Source organism: Pristiophorus japonicus, chromosome 17 (assembly GCF_044704955.1).
Source record: "Pristiophorus japonicus isolate sPriJap1 chromosome 17, sPriJap1.hap1, whole genome shotgun sequence".
NCBI lineage: Eukaryota > Metazoa > Chordata > Chondrichthyes > Pristiophoridae > Pristiophorus > Pristiophorus japonicus.
In genome coordinates, this window is record NC_091993.1 from 76,525,821 (window position 1) to 76,552,492 (window position 26,672).

General features: G+C 47.1%; 1 long non-coding RNA gene across 1 annotated transcript in view; it reads left to right on the forward strand.

Annotated features, from left to right (window-relative positions):
- Window positions 1-26,672, forward strand: part of LOC139228210 (uncharacterized) — a 193,993-nt gene that overhangs the window by 464 nt on the left and 166,857 nt on the right. The window contains exon 2 of the long non-coding RNA XR_011587527.1: window positions 609-709. This is a non-coding gene — a long non-coding RNA (uncharacterized lncRNA). The remainder of the gene's footprint in view (window positions 1-608; window positions 710-26,672) is intronic.

Consider the following 26,672-nt stretch of genomic DNA (forward strand, 5'->3'; position numbering starts at 1 on the left):
CGGGACAGGCGAAAGGTAAGCCCCATCAAAGGTATGCAGCCATTGGGACACATACCATAATCAGCCCCATTATTCATGCTTACACCTTTAATTCTTTTTATTCATTTTTGGGATGTGGGCATCGCTGGCAAAGCTGGTGGCATTAATTGCCCATCCCTAGTTGCCCAGATTTGATACAACTAATTAGCTTGCTAGGCCACTTCAGAGGGCAGTTAAATGTCAGCCACATTGGTGTCGTGGTGGAGTTATATACAGGCCAGACCGGTAAGGATGGCAGATTTCCTTCCTGCGGAACGGGCTCGAGGGGCTGAATGGCCTACTCCTGTTCCCATGTCCCCTCCCTGAAGGACACTAGTGATCTATTTGTTTTTTTACAACAATTCGACAGCTTCATGCTCATTTTTACTGATACCAGCTTTTTATTTCCAGATTTGTAAAACTGAATTCAAATCCTCAAACTTTCAGGCTGGTATTTACACCAATGTTTTCTAGATTAACTCCAGTTTAGCTCCAGTTTTATTATTTCTATTGTATTTTGCACCTTAAGTAAGCTCCAGAATTTGAATTTACAAATTCAGGAACTCTCCTCTTTCATATATTTTTTTCAGATCTTGTGGATGGCTGATCATGTTGCTCTGGGGAATTTGAGGAGAGAAGAAAATTGACAGACTTGATGGATGCAGCAGACAGAGGAAATATTATTATCAAGGTACTACTGAAAGGAAGCTGTGCCACCACAGTATTGGGTAGATTTTCTAAGAAAATTGGGTTGTAATCTATTACTCTGGATTGCTGCCCATTTTCTGCCCCTTGAGTGTGAGACTGTATAAAAACCCTTTGGGATGAGATGTATTTCTCCTCCTTCTTCAACAGCACCTCCCAAACCCGTGACCTCTACCACCTAGAAGGACAAGGGCAGCAGGTGCATCGGAACACCAGCACCTAAAGTTTGTCTCCACATCAGACACCATCCTAACTTGGAAATATATTGCCATTCCTTCATCGTCACTGGGTCAAAGTCCTGGAGCTTTCTACCCAACAGCTCTGTGGGAGTACCTTCACCACACGGACTGCAGCGGTTCAAGAAGGTGGCTCACCACTGTAAGTGGTTTTGCCCTTGGTGGTTTCAAATCACCCCCCTACAACAGTTCTAGACATCGGAATTATAGAAGTGAACAGAAATACACAGTTCTCGCCAGATCTTTCGGTCTCAACCAACACAAGGCTTTTATTCAAGTTAAAGCACACGCCTGCACCCAGTAAAACACACCCTGCTGGTGTAAAGCAAACAAACACAGTACAAAACACAACCCTGGCCCCTAACGTGAAGTACCCATGACTAAAACCCCCTGCTCGGATTCAAAAGTGCATCACCAAATCTGTCTATCAGAATTGTGTGTACGCTTATGATCCGCTCAAAAAACCTCCCTACTAAACCCCTAAGGCTTGGTTGGGACACACGACACCCTTCACACTATGTGGGCTGGGATAATGCTCACCAGTTACCTCTGGCTGACTCGCTGCTTCTCCCGATGAGCGAGGCTCTCTTTGCTCGTCGATGGTGTTTCTTCTCTCTGTCCCAGACGGAGTGCCCGGTCTTTGAGTGCGTTGAATGAAGCAAGCAAGCGTAGAAGAGAAGAGAGAGAGAGAGATGGCAGCCAAAACTGCCTCTCTCTGCAAAAATGCTTCTTCTAGTGCCAAAAGTTAGTCCTTCGCCTGAGGCAGTCCAACTGAAAGAGCAAATGAAACACCTTTTCGGACGGTGTCTTTGTCAACTGTCCTGTTCTGGGGGCAAGGCTCCAACAAGTCTGGGTTGTCGAAAAGCTTCCTTTGGGTCTTGAGCACCGACCAATCTTCCTGATCTCTCACTGATGGGTTCCCATTAAATGATAAAGGACCCCCCATTAAGCATCTTCCTACCGTTTCAGCCATTGATCCATTCCAGCCCACTTGATGTGTATTCCTGTGGAACATGTCTGGACCTGTCCCACATCATGCTGTCTGCCCTTCTGCAGTAACAGCCAAGTTAAAAGTAATGTCCAAAACTTAAAGTCCAAAAGTTTATGCTTTTGCTGTCGATGATGTCGCCGACTCCTTACACCACCACCGTCTCAAGGGTTCTAATGATGGGCAATAAATGAAGGCCTTGCTAGTGACGCCCATATCCCAAGAATGAATTTTAAAAAACCATGAAAGCTGAGTGTTGAAAAGGGTCTGTTGGTTGCTGCTGAGCTGCTGTGATTGCGTGCAATTCCTAGGCCACATGATTTCTGGCCCCCGAGTGCACATGGGACAGGCCATGCTGGAGGATTCACCAACATCTGTGTTTTCCATCTATGCTCCAGCTCCTCATAGAACCATAGACTCATAGACACTTGCAGCACAGAAGGAGACCATTCGGCCTGTCAGACCTGTGCTGGCACATTGAAAGAGCAGTTGTGTGTAGTCTCACATCCCTGCTTTTTGTCCATAACCCTGTAAGTTCCTCATCCTCAAGTATCTGTCCAACTCCCTTTTAAAATTAATTATGGAATCAGCCTCCACCACCTTCTCAGGTAAAGTGTTCCAAACCCCGACGATTCTTTGAGAGAAAATATTTCTTCTCATCTCCCCTCTAGATCTTTTTCCAATGATTTTGAATCTATGACCTCTGGTTGATGACTCACTTGCCAGAGGGAATATGTTTTCCCTATTTACTCTATCACTTACCCGACACTGTCGTTCCATAGCCACTGATTGACATGCCAGCAGATCCAATAGCACCAATTGCTGCCAAGTTGTCTCTAACTGATACCCAATCCTGTGGCTAGCCTGTGATTCCATAGGTTTCTGTAGTAGAAGACTGAGCATTCATGGGGAAGCCTTGACTGCAATGTGGGCCTCTAATATATGGGAATGCCTGTGGAGATCTCCTAGAGTTGCTACGCAATCCATGTTGGGCTGCAGTGTTGTGCAGCTGTTTTGCATGGTACTGCACGTGTGGGCAGTGGACTTCTCCTCACCCTTCTCTCACCTTTGGGTCAGAGGGTTGTGAGTTCAAGCCCCATTGCAGAGATTTGAGCACATAATCTAGGCTAATACCTCACTAAGGTACTGAGTGAGTGCTGTACTGTTGGAGATGCTGGCCCCCAATTTGCTGTTGGGTTGACTGCAGACCGGCAGCATTCATCGCCATTCCCCCTTTCAAACTGACTGCAACTTTCGGATTTGGCACATACGGAAATCCCAAAGTTGTGGTCAATCATTGACTGCTCCGACGCAGGCAGCACAATTCGGATACCTGTTGAGGGGAATATTGAAGGCTGCCCCAGAGCAGTCCAGGCATCGGTATGCCTGTAGGAAATGGCATATCACTGTCAGCACTTCCTTTCGGAAGCGCAGCCTTCTCACACTGCTCCTCAGAGAGCCGGAGATCTGAGCGTTGGTGCCTATAAACGCGTGGGGCTTAAGCTCTTCTCCCCAGATGTCCTCGGCCTCTCCTCATCTGTGGGCCGACATGGCCAAGAGTCCTTCTTCTAGCTTGATAGCATGGAACACTGGCGAATTAGTAATGAACCTATTAACATTTCTCACTCACCTTGTAAGGGCACTGTAATGGCAGATAAAAGTGCCGTTTGCAAGTCGGAGTGTCTCGCAGCATGATGTGCGCAACCATTGCAGTCAATGTGACCTGCGATGTTGAATCCTCATCCCTCCATTTAAATACGCTGTCAATACCGGCGTGCTGCACCCTGGGAATGCTTGGTTTTTCAGACGTTTCCTGGGGCGGGCGTTAAATGAGGCTTTAAGGCAGAATTTTGCATCCAGGGCGCTAGTGGAGCGTTGCATGACGATTGGTGTCATGCTCTCTGTGAAACTAGCGGGTGAGGTGATAAGTTTTTTGACCGCCGCAAACCATGAGCTGAATTTGCCGGCCGGGCAGTAAAAGTTGGATGCCCGCTGTTACGTCTCGAAACACCATTTACCGCCCTCCAGGGCACTACTAGAGGTGCAAGTGAGCCAAAAATCCAGCCCAAAGAGATTAGATATAACTGGGGTTTTGACAATGTTACTACTGCTAAACAAATATGAAGGGCCTGGGAAACGAATTCTAATTTTGTGCAGTGTGAAATATAAAGTTTAAAGAAATATATCAAAAAACATGGAAAACATTTTTATCCATCTTTATTTCAGGTTTACCTTTTCCCCATGTGACAGCCCGAATCTTTGTTTTGCTCTCTCCAACAGCTTTAAAAAGTTAGAATTTTAAGATCTTCCTTGTTTGTAGTCTGTGAGAATTCTGCGTTTTGATTGGCTGCTTGTTGATGTCCCAGCAGCTCGCACTGGGGGATCCCCAATCACTTTCGGTGATTTGATTTGAGGGTTGGAAAACCCGAAGTTGTTGACACAGGGATTGCGAGATTCTTGTGCGAGGTGTACGTCGGGGCCAGTGGTGAACGCCTTCGCTTCGCTTCGCTGCTGACCGCAAGAGATCAATGTTAAACCGAGGCCCTGCCTGCTCCCTCAGGTGCACCTAAACAATCCCATGGCACTGTTGGGAGAAGAGTAGGGGAGTTGTCCCAGTGTCCTGTCCAATATTTATCCCTCAATCAACACCACAAAAACAGATTTACATGGTCATTTATCTTAATGCTATTTGTGGGTCTTTGCCGGCTGCAAATCGCCTGCTGATTTTCCCATCATCACAACAATGCCTGCACTTAAAAGGTACTTCATTGCCTGAGAAGCCCATTGGGATGTCGTAACTGTATTTTATCAAACTCTCTGAAGGTAGACTGATTGAACACTTGAAACAAATCGTTGAACTGCTTTATTTCACAGCACATGAACATTCAGAGCAACAGTTCTTAACCAATACCCCTCGTCTTCGCATAATAATGAACACACTATGCTTCCCACATCAGTGGGTTGTCTTTTTACCTAACTTAAACAGAATAATTCCTCTACATTCTGTGCCTTGGCACAGAATCCACCAACCACTCAGGCAATGCATTCCAGATCATAATAACTCGCTGCATAACGCCTGCTGAGTTCAAATGAATAGAGTTGTCACAGCAGTAAATGAGTGTAATCGATCATATGAATGTTAAACTATCTTTCATTGGCCCAGAATTTTCTGGACAAAGAATGGTGAGCTCATGGTGCTTGCTGCGATTAGTGCGTAAAGAGCCCGGCAATTTGTCGCGAGGAAGAGATAGGGCGTGAGTTGCGAATGGCCAAATTGTTGGATGATTTGCACCACTTGGCCACTAACTTTCCCATCAGCATCAAGGAACAGCTGGATTTCGAAACATGGAATGACACAGCACAGGAGGAGACCATTCGGCCCATCGTGTCTGTGCCGCTTCTTTGAAAGAGCGATCCAATTAGTCCCACATCCCGCACTTGCCCCATAATCCGACAACATTTTCCCCTTCAAGTATTTATCCAATTCCCTTTTTAAAATTACTATTGAATCTGCTTCCTCCACCCTTTCAGGCAGCGCATTCCAGGTCATCATAACTCGCTGCGTAAAAATACATTCTTCTCTTTCGTTTGAAAATTATTTTAAATCTCGGCCCTCTGGTTACCGACCCTTCTGCTTCTGGAAACACTTTCTCCTTATTTACTCTATCAAAACACTTCATGATGTTGAGCACCTCCACTAAACCTCCCCTTAACCTTCCCTGCTCTAAAGAGCCATAAATACGAATTAAATCCTCCGCAGAAAGTTTGGACTGTTTTCTCAAGGTGCAAGGACGCTGTTAATGGGGTGATTTATAATCCTGACATGCCACTCAACCTTGGAAGTCCAGAAAGAGAACAACTGAAACCATGGTGTCTCACTCAAGCTGGTGGTAAATTGTTCCTAGATGATTTTACATTTTAATTTTTTTCCTTACTTTTATTTCTGTCACTTTTCTCTCTCTTAATCCAATCTTTCCTTCTCTCTATTCCCTCCCAGACCGGTCTCTCCTGTCATCATGCCTCCTTTCATCTCTCCTGTCTCGGATACTCAGCCCTCCCAAATCCCAACCCTACCCTTCATTAATCTTCAACCTTCCTACTCTCCTGCCACCATCCCAGGCTTGACTCCCTCTTCAATAAGCCTACAGCTTCTCTCTGTGACTCTCTTGACATCCTCCGAAGGGCCCACTATGGCACTCGTCGCTGTCTCCTCAAGAGTAGCAACCCCAACTGTCCCATCCTACTCTCTCACCAACCTTGCCGCCCAGCTTGCCCGTGGGGGGCTAACCTTGCCAATCTCCTCCCCGTTCAACTCATCCCTCCAAGCACTGACCCTGTGGATGCTGGCAGTGGATCAGCCATCACCGATTCTCTCCGCATCTCCTTGCAGAATGTCCATTCGCTAGCGAACAAGGCCCTTGCCATCCATGTGCTTATCGTGGGATTGCATCGACATCATGGCCCTGACAGAAACTTGGCTGAGGGGCGGTGACACCTTACCCTTAAATGAAGCCTCCCGCCTGGCTATACCTTCCACCACTTGCCCCGCCCAGACCGCCGTGGTAGCACTGTGGCTCTCATCGTCAAATCACACCTACGTGTGTCCCCCTACTCCTCCGGAACGTTCTCCTCCTTGGAACATCTCACCATATTCCACCCCCCTCACTTCTCATTTAAAATTCTCGTTCTCTGCTGCCCAGCCAAGGACGACAAAAATGTTATCACCGAGATAACTTCATTGCTTTCCTCCCTCAGCTTCTGCACCGAGCGACTTCTCATCCTCAGTGATTTCAACCTCCATTTTAATTCATCATGCTCTCTTTCATCTGAGTTCACTACTCTCCGATCCTCCCTTAGTCTCTCCCTCCATGTGAACTCCTCAACCCATATCCATTCCCATCCCCTTGACCTTGCCAGCTCTCGTGGCCTCACTATTCCCACCATGTCAATTGCAGATAAGACCATCTCTGACCACTTCCTTGTATCACTCTGCACCCACATCCCCTTTCCCCATCCAACTTTACTTCATTCTGTGTCCGCCCCTGGAAAAAACTCTCTCCAAACTCTCTTACAACTGCACTTATCAATTCCAAACTGTCCAGCCTTTGGTCCTCCATTCACCATGACATTTCTGCAGCCACCGATCTGCTCAACCACACCCTCACCACCATCTTTGATGCCCTAGTTCCTATTAAAACCATTGCTCTCTCTCACCCTGGCCATACCCCCTGGTACAGCCCTCATCTTCGCTCTCTCAAGTCCAAGGAACGCAGACTTGAACGGATGTGGCGGACAGCTGGTTTAGCCATTCACTGCCAGATCTGGCTGGACCACATGAAGTATTATCGAGTCCTACTCTCGTCTGCTAAAACTGCTCACTATTCCAGGATCATTCTGGAATACAAAGATAACCCCCAACTACTATTCTCTACTGCTAACCGTCTTCTTAAATCCCTCTCCCCTGTCTCCACCACACTCTCCTCCAACCAGATGTGTGCGGAGATCATGGACTTCTTTGTCTCTAAGATTGAGACCATCCGATCAGCTGCCTCTGCTACTTCCCTTCCTTCCCCTAACCCACCGGGCCAAACTTCCTCTGAGCTTCCCCACTGCTCTGGTCCTGAACTCGCATCTTTCTCCAGTTTCTCTCCGATCTCCCCTCATGACCTCTCCACGCTCATCTTGTCCATGAGACCCACTTCCTGCTCCCTTGACCCTATTCCCAGTAAACTGCTGACCACCCAACTTCCTTTTCTGGCTCCCATGTTAGCGGTTTTTTCTCTCCTCAGTTACTCTCCTCTCCTTCAAATCTGTCATCATCACCCCTCTCTTCAAAAAAACAACCCTTGACCCCACTGTGCTTGCAAGCTACCGCCCCATCTCCAACTTCCCTTTCCTCTCCAAAGTCCTTAAACGTGTTGTTGCCTCCCAAAACCATGGCCATCTTTCCCGGAACTCCAAGTTTGAATCCCTTCAATCTGGTTTACGCCCCTGCCACAATACCAAAATGGCTCTCATCAAAGTCACAAATGACATCCTTTGTGACTGTGACAAAAGTAAATTATCCCTCCTCGTGCTTCTCGACCTGTCTGCAGCCTTTGACATGGTTGACCACTCCATCCTCCTCCAACGCCTCTCCACCATTGTCGAGCTGGGTGGGACTGCACTCGCCTGGTTCCATTCTTATCTATCTAATCGTAGCCAGAGAATCACCTGCAATGGCTTCTCTTCCCACTCCCGCATTGTTACCTCTGGTGTCCCCCAAGGATCTATCCTTGGCCTCATCCTATTTCTCATCTATGTGTTACCCCTTGGCGACATCATCCGAAAATACAACATCAGTTTCCACATGTACGCTGACGACACCCAGCTCTACCTCACCACCACTTCTCTCGACCCCTCCATGGTCTCTAAATTGTCAGACTGCTTGTCCAACATCGAGTATTGGATAAGCAAAAATGTACTCCAATTAAATATTGGGAAGACTGAAGCCATTGTCTTTGGTCCCGACCACAAACTCCATTCCCTAGCCTCTCCCGAGCATCTGTCTGAGGCTAATCCAGACTTTTTGCAACCTTGGTGTCATATTTGACCCTGAACTTAGCTTCCGGCCACATATCCACAGCATAACTAAAACTGTCTATTTTCACCTCTGTAACATTGCCCGTATCCACCCCTGCTTCAGCTCATCTGCTGCTGAAACCCTCATCCATGCCTTTGTTACCTCTAGACTTGACTATTCCAATGCACTCCTGACTGGCCTCCCACATTCTACCCTACGTAAACTTTGTCATCCAAAACTCAGCAGCCCGTGTCCTAACTTGCACCAAGTCCCGCTCACCCATCACCCCTGTGCTTGCTGACTTACATTGGCTCCCGGTTAAGCAACACTTCAATTTCAAAATGCTCATCCTTGTTTACAAATCCCTCTACGGCCTCGCCCTTCCCTATCTCTGTAATCTCCTTCAGCCTCACAATCCCCCAAGATATCTGCGCTCCTCAAATTCTGCCCTCTTGAGCATCCCTGATTATAATCGCTCAACCATTGGTGGCCGTGTCTTCAACTGCCTAGGTCCCAAGCTCTGGAACTCCCTCCCTAAACCTCTCAGTCTCTCTACCCCTCTTTCCTTTTTTAAGATGCTCCTTAAAACTTACCTCTTTAACCAAGCTTTTGCTAATCTGCCGCAATTTTTTCTTAAGTGGCTCGGTGTCAAATATTTGTCTGATAACGCTCCTGTGAAGTGTCTTGGGATGTTACATTAAAGGGGCTATACAAGTACAAGTTGTTGTTCTATTTATTTCACTTTCCATATCTAATTTGACATTATTTCACCCTATTTCCTTCTCTGTTGTTTTCTCTGTCTCTTGCTCTATCCTTAAATGTCATTGGTTAAGGAGATAGACGGTTGATCCCATCGTTCACGAAAGTCCCAGATGCCTCGTTATCAGCTCACACTTCCACCAGTCTGCAGCACAAAAATAATTGGAGCTGAAGGGTGAGGAAAAAAATCCAACTCACGCTCTGTCACGTTCTGGGCCACTGTTGGTTCAGATGCCCACTCTGAATTCCAATCTATATCTCCCAGTCCTTCTCTCTTGTGAAGTTACTGCTTTGAGATTTTTAGCTCATTAGTAGCAGTTTTAACATAAATTACATCCAGGCCCCCCTCCTCCCACATGCCCCCACCACTCCATGGAGATGTAGTCAAAAATCCTGAAATGTGACATCACCTATGGCCAGCATTTTCATTACGTGGGCATGTCGGGTGTGGACAGTCGGTGTGGCAGGTTGGAACCGTGTTCTTATCATTCTGCTCCTCAGAGCGACTTTCCATTAATGGCGCCTATTAAGGCAGGCCTGTGGGTTTATTAAATGGCCTTATTAAATGGTGCGGGTCTGATGGTGTCAGCGATAACTCATTTCGAGTGGGGATATTTAAAGCAGCCTTGGTCACATACCATTTACAGGTCCATCTAGGACTGTACAGGGAGGATACCGGGATACCTGGATAACCATCTGGTTATTGCTCAGCCTTGCAGGGATGGCTTCACAGAGACAGAGGGCTGCACCCAGGTTTTCAGATAACTCCTTGCATATTCTTGTGGAGGGAGCCAGAGCTCACAGGGAGGTCCTCTTCCCTTCTGATGGGCGCAGGAGATCTCACGAGGAGACAGAAAGAGCCTGGCTTCAAATTGCCGGGGAGGTGAACAGCAGGGATGTGGTGAGGAGGACCTGGGTGCAGTGTCAGAAGTGTTTCAATGATCTGATGAGATCAGGAAAGGTGAGTGCAAAGGCACACTCAACCTCATCCTGTTGTGCCTCTCATCACATCCCCATCACTCTGCCTTCCCAAGCTTACTCCTGCACATCATTCCTCACATCAACATACCTTGCAGGTCCACCATCCCTCTCTCAGCATCATCACTTCCCCCTCTGACTAACCATCCCTCACACTCACCTTCATCCTAATGTAATCATACCAACTAACACCACACAATGAGACTGCTTGGCATTGGCACTTTGGCATTGGCACCACACTCCCTCATAGTCACCCTCTAAAAATGGAACCGACACATTCCTTACCCTCATTCCATCACTCTCACTCAACCTTCTCTTCTTTACCTCCTTGCAGGAGAAATGAGCTCACAATAACAGGGAGAGGGAGAGAACCAGAGGTGGCCCTCCATTCTTCGCCACTTTGACAGCAGCAGAGGAAGTCGCCCTGGAGGTGCCAGGGGTTAAGGAGCAGCTAGCAATTGGAGATGGAGAGAGGGCAGCCTCTCAGCAACGTGGTGACAGAATTGTTTCTCATACCGCCACGTGGCATACAGCAGTGACTCATACGGGGACTGATTTTTTTTTCATTAATTCCGTGTTGTGGGCATCACTCGCAACGCCAGAATTTATTGCCTATCCCTAATTGCCCTTGAGAAAGTGCAGTCCGTGTGCTGTTAGTGAGGGAGTTGCAGGAATTTGATCCAACGACGATGCAGGAACGGTGATACATTTCCAAGTGAAGATGGTGTGTAACTTGGTGGGGAACTTGGAGGTGATGGTGTTCCCACTCGTCTGCTGCCCTTGTTCTTCTAGGTCGTGGTTTTGGGAGGTGCTGCCGAAGAAGCCTTGGCGAAGCCTTGTAGATGGTATACACTGCAGCCATGGTGTGCCGGTGGTGGAGCAGGTGCCAATCAAGCAGGCTGCTTTGTCCTGGATGGTGTCGAGCTTCTTGAGTGTTGTTGGAGCTTCACTCATTCAGGCAAGTGGAGAGTATTCCATCAGACCCCTGACTTGTGCCTTATAGATGGTGGAAAGGCTTTGGGGAGTCAGGAGGTGAGACACTCGCCACAGAATACCCAGCCTCTGACCCGCTCTTGTTGCCACACTGTTTATGTGACTGGTCCAGTTAAGTTTCTGGTCAATGGTGACCCCCAGGATGTTGATGGTGGGTGATTCAGCGATGGCAATGCCATTGAATGTCAAGGGGTGGTGGTTAGTATTGTGTTCCTAACACAGATGAGACTGCATACAGGGAAGTTAAAGTAACAGTGATCTCAGTCTTTATTAAGACACTCCAGAGTGAGGAACAGTCCTTCGGGGCCGGCTTGTATACAGTGTTCCCAAGGGATGCTGGGATCCCTTGGGACTTCAGTGGATGCGCTCCCTGGTGGCGGAACATGGGAGTGCATGCTTTACAGATAGACAACATCACTCCCCCCCAAAGTCAAAATGAAAACTATTTCCAAGGTGAGGCATTTTCAGGAGCCTTTCTTTCCCTGGTGGACCGCCTCGGTACAAATGTCTGTTCTGGTGTGTTGGCTGTGCCCTCGCTGGGCTGGCATGTTGTTGGCACTGCAGGGCTGCTAGTTGAGCCTGGCCTTGCTGGGCTGTTGGACGTGATGGTATCGATTTCCTGGTCCGGCATGGCATCGTTGATCCTTTGGGTGTCTGTTGTGGGCTCGAAAAAGGTGGTGTCTGCTGTGGGTTGTTCAGGGCAGTCTGTGAACCGCAGCCTCATTTGGTCCAGGTGCTTTCTGCAAATTTGTCCATTGTCTAGTTTGACTACAAACATCTTATTCCCTTCTTTAGCTATCACCGTGCCTGCGATCCACTTGGGACCATGTCCATAGTTTAGCACATGCACAGGGTCATTCAGATCAATTTCCTGTGACACAGTGGCATGACCATCGTTTACATCTTGTTCCTGCTGCCTGCTCTCTACTTGATCATGCAGGTTGGGGTGAACCAGCGAGAGTCTGGTTTTAAGTGTCCTTTTCATGAATAGCTCAGCTGGGGGCACCCCTGTGAGCGAGTCGGGTCTCGTGCAGTAGCTGAGCAGTACTCGGGACAGACGGGTTTGGAGTTAGCCTTCTGGGACTCGTTTAAGGCTCTGTTTGATTGTTTGTACTGCCCACTCTGCCTGCCCATTGGAGGCTGGTTTAAATGGGGCTGAGGTGACATGTTTGATCCCACTGCGGGTCATGAATTCTTTAAATTCAGCACTGGTGAAACATGACCCGTTGTCACTGACCAGTATGTCAGGCAGGCCGTGGGTGGCAAACATGGCCTTCAGGATTTCAATGGTGGTGGTGGCGATGCTTCCCGACATTATTTCACATTCAATCCATTTTGAAAAAGCATCCACCACCACCAGGATCATTTTACCAAGAAACGGGCCCGCATAGTCGACATGGATCCTCGATCATGGTCTGGAGGGCCAGGACCACAAACTTAGTGGTGTCTCTTTGGGCGCGTTGCTCAACTGAGCACACATGCTGCATTGTCGTACACAGGACTCTAAGTCAGAGTCGATACCGGGCCACCACACGTGGGATCTGGCTATCGCTTTCATCATTACTATACCCGGGTGTGTGTTGAGGAGATCTGAGATGAACGTCTCCCTGCCCTTTTTGGGTAGCATTACGCAGTTACCCCACAACAGGCAGTCTGCCTGAATGGACAGCTCATCCTTTCGCCGCTGGAATGGCTTTATTAGCTCTTGCATTTCAACGGGGATGCTGTCCCAGCTCCCATGCAGTACACAGTTTTTTACTAGGGACAGCAGAGGATCTTGGCTGGTCCAAGTCCTAATCTGGCGGGCCGTGACAGGTGATTTATCATTTTCAAACGCTTCCATGACCATCAACAAGTTTGCAGGCTGCACCATTTCTAACCCCGTGGTGGGCAATGGTAGCCGACTGAGAGCATCCGCACAGTTCTCGGTGCCTGGCCTGTGGTGGATGGTATAGTTATACGCTGATAGCGCAAGTGCCCACCTTTGTATGTGGGCTGAGGCATTAGTATTTATCCCCTTGTTTTCAGCGAACAGTGATATGAGGGGCTTGTGATCAGTTTCCAGATCAAATTTGAGGCCAAGCAGATACTGATGCATTTATTTACCCCAAACAAACATACGCTAATGCCTCTTTCTCAATCATGCTGTCGGCCCTCTTGGCCTTAGACAAGCTCCGGGAGGCATAGGCGACAGGTTGCAACTTCCCCTCAACGTTAGCTTGTTGCAATACACACCCGATTCTGTATGATGACTCATCACATGCTAGCACAAGTCTTTTACATGGGTTATACAATACAAGCAGCTTGTTGGAGCATAAAATGTTTCTGGCTTTCTCAAAAGCAATGACTTGTTTTTTTCCCCATACCCAGTTCTTACCTTTACGCAATAACACATGTAGGGGCTCGAAGAGGGTGCTTAACCCCGGTAGGAAGTTACCAAAATAGTTGAGGAGTCCCAGGAAGGACCGCAGCTCCATGATGCTCTGTGGCCTGGGCGTGTTCCTGTTAGCCTCTGTCTTGGCGTCTGTGGACCAAATGCCGTCCGCCGCGATCTTTCTCCCCAAAAACTCCACTTCTGTTGTCATGAAGACGCATTTCGACCTCGTCAGCCACAGCCCTACACGATCCATCGCTGGAGGACCTCTTCCAGCTTTTGTAGGTGCTCGACGGTGTCCCAACCCGTGACCAATATGTCATCCTGAAAAACCACTGTGCGTGGTACCAACTTGAGTAGGCTCTCCATGTTTCTCTGGAAGATCGCTGCAGCCGACCGAACTCCAAACAGGCATCTGTTATAGATGAACAGTCCCTTGTGCTTGTTGATGCAGGTGAGGCCCTTCGAAGACTCCTCCAGCTCCTGCGTCATGTAGGCTGAAGTCAGGTTGAGCTTGGTGAACGTCTTGCCTCCTGCCAGCGTCGCAAATAGGTCGTCTGTCTTTGGTAGTGGGTATTGGCCCTGTAGTGAGAAACAATTAATAGTTACTTTATAATTGCCACAAATCCTGACCGTGCCATCACTTTTGAGTACTGGAACAATCGGGCTGGCCCACTCGCTGAATTCCACTGGGGAGATGATGCCTTCGCGTTGCAGCCTGTCCAGCTCGATTTCCACTCTCTCCCTCATCATATGAGGTACCGCTCGCGCCTTGTGGTGAATGGGTCGTGCCTCTGGGACCAAGTGGATCCTCACCTTCGCCCCGGAAAAATATCCAATGCCTGGTTCAAAAAGGGAAGGAAATTTGTTCAGAACCTCGGTACATGAGGACTCATCGACGTGTGATAGTGCTCAGATATCATCCCAGTTCCAGCAGATTTTGCCCAGCCAGCTCCTTCCAAGCAGTGTGGGGCCATCGCCCGGGACATTCCAGAGTGGCAGTTCGTGCACCGTGCCCTCGTAGGTGACCTTGACCGTGACGCTGCCCAGGACAGTGATAAGCTCTTTGGTGTATGTTCTCAGTTTCGTGTGAATGGGGCTCAGGGCTGGTCTGAGTGCCTTGTTGCACCACAGTCTCTCAAACATCTTTTTACTCATGATGGATTGGCTAGCACCAGTGTCCAGTTCCGTGGATACGGGTAAGCTATTCAATTTTATACTTAGCATTATAGGTGGACATTTCGTCGAAAATGTGTGCACCCCGTGTACTTCAGCATCTGCCTTCTCTCTCTGAGACTCGAAATTGCTTTGATCCACCATGGACCGATCTTCCTCTGCCACGTGGTGGTTAGCAAGTTTTGCAGAGCTTGCAGCTCATTTGCAAGCTCGTTGGAGGTGCCCCATTGTTCCAAAGCTCTTGCAAACATACCCTTTGAAGCGGCATGAATAGGTTGAATGGAAGCCTCCACAACGCCAACAAGGTGTGACTTGCCTTGCATTCATCCTTTGTTGCAGACTCTGAGTCATCTGGGTCACCTGAGGCCCGCTGGCAGTTCCAGACTCGTGGTTTCAGCCCTGTACATTTCTGCTCACAAACACAGTTCCAGTTAATTTATGAACATTGCTAGCACTTGTGTGCTGAGAGATTTGTTTCACTGGTGGACATACACGCCTGTGCTATCGCAATGGCCTTACTGAGGGTCGGTGTCTCTACAGTCAAAAATTTTCGTAGGATGGTCTCGTGGACAATGCCCAGTCCAAAAAAGTCTCTGCGCATTTGCTCCAGCTAGCCATCAAACTCACATTGTCCTGCAAGTCACCTTCGCTCGGTGACGTATCTCGCCACTTCCTGACCTTCAGATCGCCAGCATGTGTAGAACAGATACCTCGCCATCACCACACTCTCCCTCGGATTAAGATGCTCCCGAACCAGTGTACGCAGCTCCTCATACGACTTATCTGTGGGTTTCACTGGAGCCAGAAGATTCTTCATGAGGCTGTAGGTCGGTGCCTGCAGACTGTGAGGAGGACCGCTCTCCTTTTTGCAGCGCTTCCTTCTCCGTCCAGCTCGTTGGCTACAAAGTACTGGTCTAGCCATTCGACATAGGCTTCCCAGTCCTCATCCTCTGAGAACTTCTCCAGGATGCCCACAGTTTGCTGCATCTTTGCATTGGATTCGTATCCTCGTCGCCAGTTATTGTGTTCGTAACACAGATGAGACTGTGACCTCAGTCTTTATTAAGACACTCCAGAGTAAAGAACAGGCCTTAAGGGCCAGCTTATATACAGTGCTCCCAAGGGATGCTGGGATCTCTTGGGACTTCAGGGGATGCCCTCCCTGGTGGCGGAACATGGGAGTGCATGCTTTACAGAGACACAACAGTTAGACTCTCGCTTGTTGGAGATAGCCTGAGGAGAGTTTTTCTCCAAGGGCAACCCTTGATCCACATTTGAATTCTCGACAACTTCAGACTGTTTGTCTGCCTGACTCAGACTCAGATTTAAATTTTGACTTTATTTTGGACTTGTTTCTATTACATCTGATGTAGCGTTTGCTACTGGTACTGTACTTGTAACAAGACTATCTGATGAATCAGAAATAATCGAATCATTCCAACTTTCGACTCCTTACACATCAGTGGGTAAAATATGATCAATGTGAACAAACCTAACCTGTCCATGATCAAACATCTTGACCAAATATGTGCAAGGACCACATATCTTCACCATTTTTCCTGGTAACCACTTGAACCACTGATGGAGATAGTTTTTCACTCTCACCTTCTGATTTAATTGCACACTTCTCTCTTTTAGTCTACCTCGATCATGATTCCCTTTCTGTCTTAATTGTTTCTCTTCTATGGACTCTGCCAAGTTTGGCTTTAACAACGAGAACCTGGTTCGTGGCTGTCGTTTGAGAAATAACTCTGCTGGTGTTCTACCAGTAGTTGTATGAGGAGTATTATGATAAGTAATTAGAGAATTTTCCAATTTGTGATCCAACGACAACTGCCATTTCTTTGGATTTGGATCCAACATTTGCTTGATGAGGGCACATTTTACAATTTGTACTGTACATTCTACTGCAACATTTGAAGCAGGGTAGCACTGTGGAACCTTGGTATGTTTCACCCCATTTCTGCTCATGAACTGTGCAAATTCTTCTGAACAAAATTGCGGCCCATTATCAGACACAATTTCTTCTGGGAAGCGATTTGAAGAAAACAATCTTCGCAAATTGACTAGTATTTTAGTTTTGTTATTTTTCACATTGGAAATACCTCTACTCACTTCGAATGGCTATCAATCACAATAAACAATTGCTGTCCTTCTAGCTCAGCAAAGTGTACATGTAACTTTTGCCACACCCTGGAAGGACATTTCTATGGCTTTAATTGTAATGATGGTGGTTTCTTGCTTACCAACTGACATGTTGTACAATGACTAACGATGTACCATACATCTTTATCTAGACCTGGCCACTGCATGCAAAACTCTTGGTCAAGCACATTCCCAGGTGCTGGTCATGAAGATCTCCTAATAATTTGGACCTGAATTTATTTGGTATAACCATTCTTGTACCCCACATGATGCAATCTTTATCCACTGATAATTCATTCCTATGAATGAAAAATGGATAAATATCTTCCTCTATTACTTGGTTTGGTCAGCCATTTGAAATGTAATCATACATCTTTGACATAACTGGGTCACGTTAGGTTGCTCTGCCAATCTCTTTAGCTGTGACTGGCAGTTCATCAATGTACGAAAAATAGAATACTTCTTCCGTATCAGGTGTAACTTGTGATGGGGAACCCAACCTGGACATAGCATCAGCATTACTGTGATCAGCTGATCGTCTGTACTCAATATCATATGTATATGCTGACAAAATCAAAGCCCATCTCCGCATTCGGGCTGCAGCTAATGTTGGAACTGTGGACTTTGGATGGAGGATTTCTGTCAGGGGCTTATGGTCAATAACAATGGTAAACTTATGACCATACAAGTATTTGTGGAAATTCTTGACCCAAAAATTAATGCCAAAGCTTCCTTTCGATGTGGACATAATTACACTCACTGGCACTGAGAGTGCGTGAAGCAAAAGCAATTAGTCTCTCTTTCCCACTATATGGTACATTAGAGATCACTGCCCCAACTCCATACGGAGAGGCGTCACATGCTAGCTTGATCTCCTTAGATACGTCATAACATGGTGCTCTCTATCAACTGGCTTTTACACCTCTTGAATGCTGTACTGCATACTTTTGACCACTTCCAATGGACCTGTTCTTTCAACAGCTCATTCAGTGGATGTAATACTGTAGCCAAATTTGGTAGGAAAAGAAATGATCGAAGTTCAGTGACATTCTTGGGAGTAGATGCATTTCTAATTGCATCCAGCATTCCCTTGGTTGGATGTAAACCATCTATGTCTACTCTGTGCCCTAAGTACTCCACTGAGTTTTGAAATAACTCACACTTGTGAGCAGTTACTCATACTCTGTGCTTCTCTAGCCGTTTCAGCACTTCATTCAGTATGTTATTATGGATTTGCCTGTTTGTTGCTGAAATGAGTATATCATCTAAATAACATACTACCTCTTCAATACCTTGCAAAATCTGGTTCATCACCCCTTGAAATATGGCGGGGATGAAAGACACTCCAAATGGTAGCCTATTAAATTGATATAGGTCTAGATGAGTATTTATAGTCAAGCATGACATGGACTCCTTATCTAGTTCAAGCTGTTATTAGGCATTTGTAAGATCCAACTTTGAGATCTGACTACCTATCAGTGTTGTGAACAAATCTTCTATATTTGGCAATGTATTGGGGACATTACCCTCTAGAACTTGATTTTGGTTACTTTATAATCACCACACAATCCTACCTTACCATCTGACTTTGGTACAACAACAATGGGTTTAGTCCAATTATATAAATCTATCTTAGATCTATCCCTCATGTCTGCGCCAGTTTTTATAATTTTTTGCAGTTTTGCCAACATTTTTTCCTCCTAGGTCGGCGTATCTGGTCACTCCTGAAAAACCTTCTGGGCACTTAAGAAAACCAGCGCACATTGAGAAATCGGCGCTGAAAGACGTCATTGTTTTTAAGTCGAAGATTTTGGAGGGAGTCAAGAACACTGTAAAAATCAATAATAAAGTTCAACTTTTTTAAAATCTGTCAACGTAGTAAATGAAAGTTTGTTGGATTTCAGAAGTTTTCTCTTTTTTTACTCACTCACACGCCATCACCGAACATCTTGAAGCAGGGCTGGGGGTCATAACTTTGGCCAGCAGAATCGGCCTCGTGCCCGGACACAGCGGCTCAGGGCTCGACTACAAAACAAGCCGTGGGGGTGGGGGAGCAGAGAGAGAGGGCGAGGTGCCAATCCGGAGGGCTTCGACCTGGGGAGCAAGGTGCCGATCGTAAGGCTTCTGCACTAATCCCAGGGAGCGAGGTGCCGATCAGAAGGCTTCTGAAGACTGCAATGAGTGGGGGTGGGGTGGGGGGAGAGAGTGAAGGAGAGAAGTCACAAGACTGCAATTAGTTAAGGGGAGAGATAGAGGAGAAGTCACAAGACCTTGGGTGTGGTCCATCCATACAGACCTTGGGAAGAGAAAACTGTGAACCTGTCCTGCCTGCTTTCCTGCCATTTTAAGCTTCTTTCAAACGTTAAATTTAAGTATGGGGGCAATACTAACAATGTCATACCTTGTGCGAGCCTTCTGCATCATGCTGCTATGTAGGAGACAATTGATTCAACGTCATTGCATCAGGAACATCAGAGCCCGTAGGATGCCAGGTAGGAGACCTTACCCACCTCGGGTATATCGAGACAGGTGTTCGTACCTCCACCTGAGTGATGCAGACTGTGTCAGAAGGCTGAGTTCCCATAAAGAAGTTGTAACTGAGATCTGTGAGTTGGTCAAACAGACCTGCAACCTAGAAGCATCAGGAGGACTGCTTTGTCTGTTGAAGTGAAGGTTACACTTTCATTCTATACCTCTGGCTCGTTTCAAGCTACAACTGGGGATTAGTGCGCCATCTCTCAACTTGCAACACATGTCTGCATTCGCCAGGTGACAGCTGCACTATATGCATGGAGGGATTACTTCATAATGTTCCCCATGACTGACCAGGCAATCCATGAAAGGGCTGTGGGCTTCGCCAGGATTGCTGGCTTCCCAAAGGCGCAGGGCTGCATTGATTGTACATACGTCGCCTTGCAAACGCCTTTGAGGATTCCGAGATGTACAGAAACAGAAAAGGCTTCCACACTGTTAATGTGCAGCTCGTGTGTGACGACATGCATCGTATCATGTCAGTCGATGCAAGATACCCTGGGAGCACCCATGATGCGGTCATTCTATGCGACAGCGTTATATTTGATATAGTTCAGCGGCAGCCAGAAGGGCAGAGCTGGCTACTGGGAGTCAAAGAGTATGGCCTCGCCACCTGGCTCATGACGCCCCTACGCGTAACCCGGACCGAAGCTGACCGGGAATACAACATGTTGCACATTACGACGCGCAGCACCATAGAGAGGATCATTGGCATCTTGAAACAGCGTTTCCGATGCCTGGATCATTCCGGAGGCTACTTGCTGTACTCCCCTGAGATTGTCAGTCAGTTCACTGTTGTATGTTGCATGCTGCATAACTTAGCCATCATGAGGCAGCAGCAGCTGATAGTGGAAAACCCACCTGCAGTGAAAGTGGCTGATGATAATGATGTGGAAGATGCAGATGATGAGCAGGATGACGAGGAGGAGGAGGAGGAGGAGGAGGATGAGGGCGGGCCATCATGCCCCTTTAAAGATTGCTCAAGCCTTGTGCCAGTAGCTCTTTGGTGAAAGCTTTACTGATGCCTGAGGGCTCAGCTACAACTATTCCATGTGGACTGTTTACTGTTTGGATCTGTTCCGTAATGTTGTGTCGTGTTAATGGAACAAATAATGGAAATGATTCAGTTTTAATGTAAAATATATTTATTCAAAATTTTAGCAAACAGTTCTTTTGTACTTAACTTTAATAAAATTAGTCTAGTATCAAACTTTACTTTAAGATCACTTTTTTAGATCACTTAAAAACTTTAAGATCATTTACAAACTTTTAAACCTGTAAATTTACATAACTTAAAAAAACTTTTAATTTGAGAATAGTTACAACAGTAACAACAATAATAACAACAACAGCAGCAGCAGCAGCAGCAACAACAGAGAAAGGCAGCACCCATCTCTCCTCCACCTCATTCTAAGACCGCCCGCTGCGTTTGGTCTTGGACACAACACCACTCCTGCCCACAGGCAGTGGCGCAGTGTTTCTCTGCTTGGTACCAAGCTTATTCTTTCTAAGATCTCGGGTACTGCACACCTGTTGAGGGCGGGCGTCGGCGGCAGGCGGCAGACGGCAAGTTGGAGCACCCAGGCGGCAAGTTGGATGGCCCGGCTTTGGGCTCTTCAGAGGCTGGTGTGAGAACTGGAATGGGATTGACAGTTGATTCTGTGAATGGGCGCGCGGTCTGGGCGTGTTCAATTATTGCAGCAGCTAATTCCAACATACTGTCCCTTGGGGGTACTGAAGTTGCATGATCAGCCATGATCGTATTGAATGGTGGTGCAGACGCGAAGGGCCGAATGGCCTACTCCTGCACCTATTTTCTATGTTTCTATGTTTCTTTGTTGCTATGCGCCCTGACAGTGTCTCAACGACCTGCAACATTCCCTCCCTCATGGTCGATGATGTGGTTGGCACTACCTCTGACATTCCCTCCCTCACTGATGGTCCTGGATATCATTCCCAGTTCTCGTGTCATTGCTGTTACTTCTCCCGACAGTCTCACTACCTCATCACTCACCCCAGTGATGGTGTCCAGGAGTGATTGTGTAAGGTCAGTGCTCTCCGTACTCAATGACATCATCTGAACCACATCTGTTAGATCCTGCACCTCAGGAGAGCGTGGTCGAGCTCTCCTTCCGCTCCTCCCCACGGGTGTGGTTTGCACCCCACCACTGGGACCCACAGCCTGGGATGGTGGGGCCCTGGGTGTGCCTTGCTGCACAACACCACTGGGACCTGTAACCTCGGAAGGTGGGAAACCATGGAATGTCCCACCAACACTCAAACCACTAGTCACGGAAGGGCTGTCACCGCAATGAGTGGCACCTATTCTAAAGTCAGTAAAACAGGGGGCTTCATCTAGCTCCATCTCCTCCCCCTCCCCCTCACCCTCACCCCCTTGCTCTTGGTCTGGAGGGTTGGATTGGAAGATGTTCTCCTCTTCAGGCTCATCCGCATCTGAACTTTCTTCTGCATCGTCAGCGTTGGCCTCAAGTTCTGCAAAATATAACAGAACAGACAAATGGTTAGCAGCAGAGGAGGGCGCAGGGTGCTGATTTGAAGGACCATGATGAATTTGCAGGACTTATTCTCTCTCTCGAGTGTGGGTTCAGTTTGTACAGTGATAATTGCTTTTCTCCAGACAGGACCCATTAAAGCAGCAACCCTCTCTTCCAAGGGTGTCAGTGGCTGCAGATTTGCCAGGCCTCCTCCTATTTGAGTTCTTTCCCTTTAATTATGTGTCACCTTCCTCTGTAAAGATGAAAATCTAACTTTTTAGAAAGAGTGTATTTCTGCTGGGTGGGACATTCAGATGGTCACATTTACAATTGCAATTCCAATGAATAAATGAAAATATTACTTACACTAACTATTGACCAAGGTCCTACCACTTCTTTTTACACTGGCCTCCAGATCGCGTAGTGGTCACCATTGCACAGTAATCTTCTGCAACTTGGTGCCAGCGTTTCTTCATTTCTTTGGGTGGAACTTTTGTGTGACGTCTGCTGGTGTCCAGCTCCTGCCATCTGGCCTCAATCACAGTAACTAGTGCCTCCACTTCATCCTGTGAGAAATTCTTGGTCCTTGCACCACGTTACATCTAGTATTGCTGCAGCTGCGATTTTCCCAACGCCCTCACACAGCACTCAACGTTCTCACACACACAACCTGCTCTTGAAAAATGGCCGATTGCCATCTCAGTGCTGTACTGCGCATGCGCGTCCATTGCAACAACGTCAGAAACATAACCGTTATTTCCCGCGCATGCGCAGAAGGTGCGGCATCATTTTTCGGTGCAGACAGCAGGCTCCACCCCCTGAGGCGACTGGACACACTACATAGAAACATAGAAAATAGGTGCAGCAGTAGGCCATTCGGCCCTTCGAGCCTGCACCGCCATTCAATGAGTTCATGGCTGAACATGCAACTTCACTACCCCATTCCTGCTTTCTCGCCATACCCCTTGATCCCCCTAGTAGTAAGGACTACATCTAACTCATTTTTGAATATATTTAGTGAATTGGCCTCAACAACTTTCTGTGGTAGAGAATTCCACAGGTTCACCACTCTCTGGGTGAAGAAGTTTCTCCTCATCTCGGTCCTAAATGGCTTACCCCTTATCCTTAGACTGTGTCCCCTGGTTCTGGACTTCCCCAACATTGGGAACATTCTTCCTGCATCTAACCTGTCTAAACCCGTCAGAATTTTAAACGTTTCTATGAGATCCCCTCTCATTCTTCTGAACTCCAATGAATACAAGCCCAGTTGATCCAGTCTTTCTTGATATGTCAGTCCCGTCATCCCGGGAATCAGTCTGGTGAACCTTCGCTGCACTCCCTCAATAGCAAGAATGTCCTTCCTCAAGTTAGGAGACCAAAACTGTACGCAATACTCCGGGTGTGGCCTCACCAAGGCCCTGTACAACTGTAGTAACACCTCCCTGCCCCTGTACTCAAATCACCTCGCTATGAAGGCCAACATGACATTTGCTTTCTTAACCGCCTGCTGTACCTGCATGCCAACCTTCAATGACTGATGTACCATGACACCCAGGTCTCGTTGCACCTCCCCTTTTCCTAATCTGTCACCATTCAGATAATCGTCTGTCTCTCTGTTTTTACCACCAAAGTGGATAATCTCACATTTATCCACATTATACTTCATCTGCCATGCATTTGCCCACTCACCTAACCTATCCAAGTCGCTCTGCAGCCTCATAGCATCCTCCTCGCAGCTCACACTGCCACCCAACTTAGTGTCATCCGCAAATTTGGAGATACTACATTTAATCCCCTCATCTAAATCATTAATGTACAATGTAAACAGCTGGGGCCCAGCACAGAATCTTGCGGTACCCCACTAGTTACTGCCTGCCATTCTGAAAAGTACCCATTTACTCCTACTCTTTGCTTCCTGTTTGCCAACCAGTTCTCAATCCACATCAACACACTACCCCCAATCCCATGTGCTTTAACTTTGCACATTCATCTCTTGTGTGGGACCTTGTCGAAAGCCTTCTGAAAGTCCAAATACACCACATCAACTGATTCTCCCTTGTCCACTCTACTGGAAACATCCTCAAAAAATTCCAGAAGATTTGTCAAGCATGACTTCCCTTTCACAAATCCATGCTGACTTGGACCTATCATGTAATCTCTTTCCAAATGCGCTGCTATGACATCCTTAATAATTGATTCCATCATTTTACCCACTACCGATGTCAGGCTGACCGGTCTATAATTCCCTGTTTTCTCTCTCCCTTCTTTTTTAAAAAGTGGGGTTACATTGGCTACCCTCCACTCCATAGGAACTGATCCAGAGTCTATGGAATGTTGGAAAATGACTGTCAATGCATCCGCTATTTCCAAGGCCACCTCCTTAAGTACTCTGGGATGCAGTCCATCAGGCCCTGAGGATTTATCGGCCTTCAAACCCATCAATTTCTCCAACACAATTTCCCGACTAATAAGGATTTCCCTCAGTTCCTCCTTCTTACTAGACCCTCTGGCCCCTCTGCGCGGTGCCAAATTCGAATTATAGATCAGAGAAACTTTAGCAAATTATTTCCGGCACATTTCTGGCCTAGAAAAACGGGCGTAACTCTGGCAATATTGCAGCAAACAGGCTTGGGCAAAATTGAGCCCTAAGGGTGGCAAGCTCTGAAATTGATCCTTGTATTTCACCGGTACAGTGATATGACCTACCAAAGGAATGTTCTCTCCTGAGTAGCCTCGCAGCTCTATCTTGGATTTCTCCAATGGGAAATCATGCAATTTGTTGAGATATAGTGATTCTGGTACAGGTTGAACCTCTCTTACCCGACACCCTCGGAATCTGGCCTGTGCCGGATAAGAGGTTTTGATGGACAACGGGAGGTCAACATTACGGGCCGAGCTTCGGAGAGGAGGAGCGGTCGGCCCCAGGACGCAGTGCGCCGACCTGGCCTCAGAGGGAGCATCGTTCTTGCAGTGTGCCAACACGTGGTTCTCTTCGGCGTGCTCGGTGGACCCGAGTACCAAGGATCCGCCCATGACGTCCATGACCGAATCAGAAAATAATCATTTAATAATCATTTCTACACGGAGTAGGAGTTGTGTTGATGGATTGATATTGAAGCGAAGTAGATTTATTTATTGAAGGTGGAGGGGTTCAGCTGTGATTTGGTTTATTATTTTAAGCTGTGCCTCTTTCATCCCCCACTCCCCTCTGCCCTGGCTGTGAATGAGCAGTCCCGGGCCACTGGCTCAGTGTGGCTCTGAGCACCGGGCCGAGCAGATACCTTACCAAGTACTGCTGACAATGCTACTGTCAACGACCCGGCCGCGTTCTGCGCCTGCGCCCCCCCCGCCCCCCCGGGGCCGCTGATGCTGGACAAGGGAGGTTTCCGGATAAAAGTGTACCGGATAAGAGAGGTTCAACCTGTACTACACTCACGGATGCACCATTGTCGATTTCCATGGGTATCTTGGTTCCTGCAACATCTACTTGGATGATGATACTTTTTGAATCGCTGTTAGATACCCATGTGCTCCTGATGGCGTGTATCCCTTCATCCTGTTGCTTTTCTTCCATGCTATGTAGTCTCTGCAGATTTCTACTTATAGCCTTGAAAGTTGGTTTACTCTTCAGTCGGCATGTCTTCGCAAGATGCCCAGTTTTCTTGCAGAAGAAACATCCTGCCTTCACATATGGACAACTTTGAGCAATGTGTTGTCCCAGGGACTGATAGTATGACTTCAATGTATTGTTACCTTGGCCAATTGCTGAGGCCTTGGGGCCCAACTGCCTTTTACTTTTAACCTGAAGGTGATTCACCTTGGTTGTGTGATGATGGTACGAAATTCTCGGGAACATTGGTTGACCATGTTCATTGTCATAGCTGTCTGACAAGCTAAATCAAAAGTCAAGTTAGGAGTTGTCAGCAACCTTCTTCTGATTGCTTCATTTTTCATCCTACAAACGGTCATGCAATGCTCGATCCTGAAAGTTTCTGAAATGACAGTGAATAGATTGCTTTAATGCTACAATGTACTCGCTGAAACTTTTGTCAATTAACTGATCTTGTGTTCCAAAACAATAACTTTCAGCAATTTCCAGGGGCTCAGGACTGTAGTGCTTTTCTAACTTCCTTAGAATCTCCATAACTGATGTATCCTTTGTCTTGACGGAAACAAGCACATTTTTCAGTGTTTCATACACCTCAGGGCCTGCTTCAGTCAGGAAAATAGCCCCTTTCCTTTTCACACCACCCGGTTATGATTTTCATCATCGGGGACTTCGATGATACTATTCATGGTGAAAAACATTTCTACCCACTCCATATATGTACGAAAGTTTCACGGTCGCGATGGAATTCACCCAAGTGACCTATTATTCCCATAGGTGCGGCCATCTGGACTCTGGCAATTCAGCCAAGTGTGCTTGCAATTTACCTTGGATTTTTATCTGTTCTGCAACACAAAGAACCTCTTTAGTCTCTCTGTTGTTTGGCTGTAATCATCCACCAACAAAAATTTCAGCGAGGGAATCCAGAAATCCCATCCTTCATCGCCAATGTGATATATTCTTTACGACCTCACAAACACACAGACTCCAAGATGACACCATTACACAGGAACCTGTCAGGTGACCTGTCACCTGATGCTTTATTGCGAATACAGCAATGCAATGGCTGCATTACCACAGTAGTCCACTAGTTGGAGCTATATA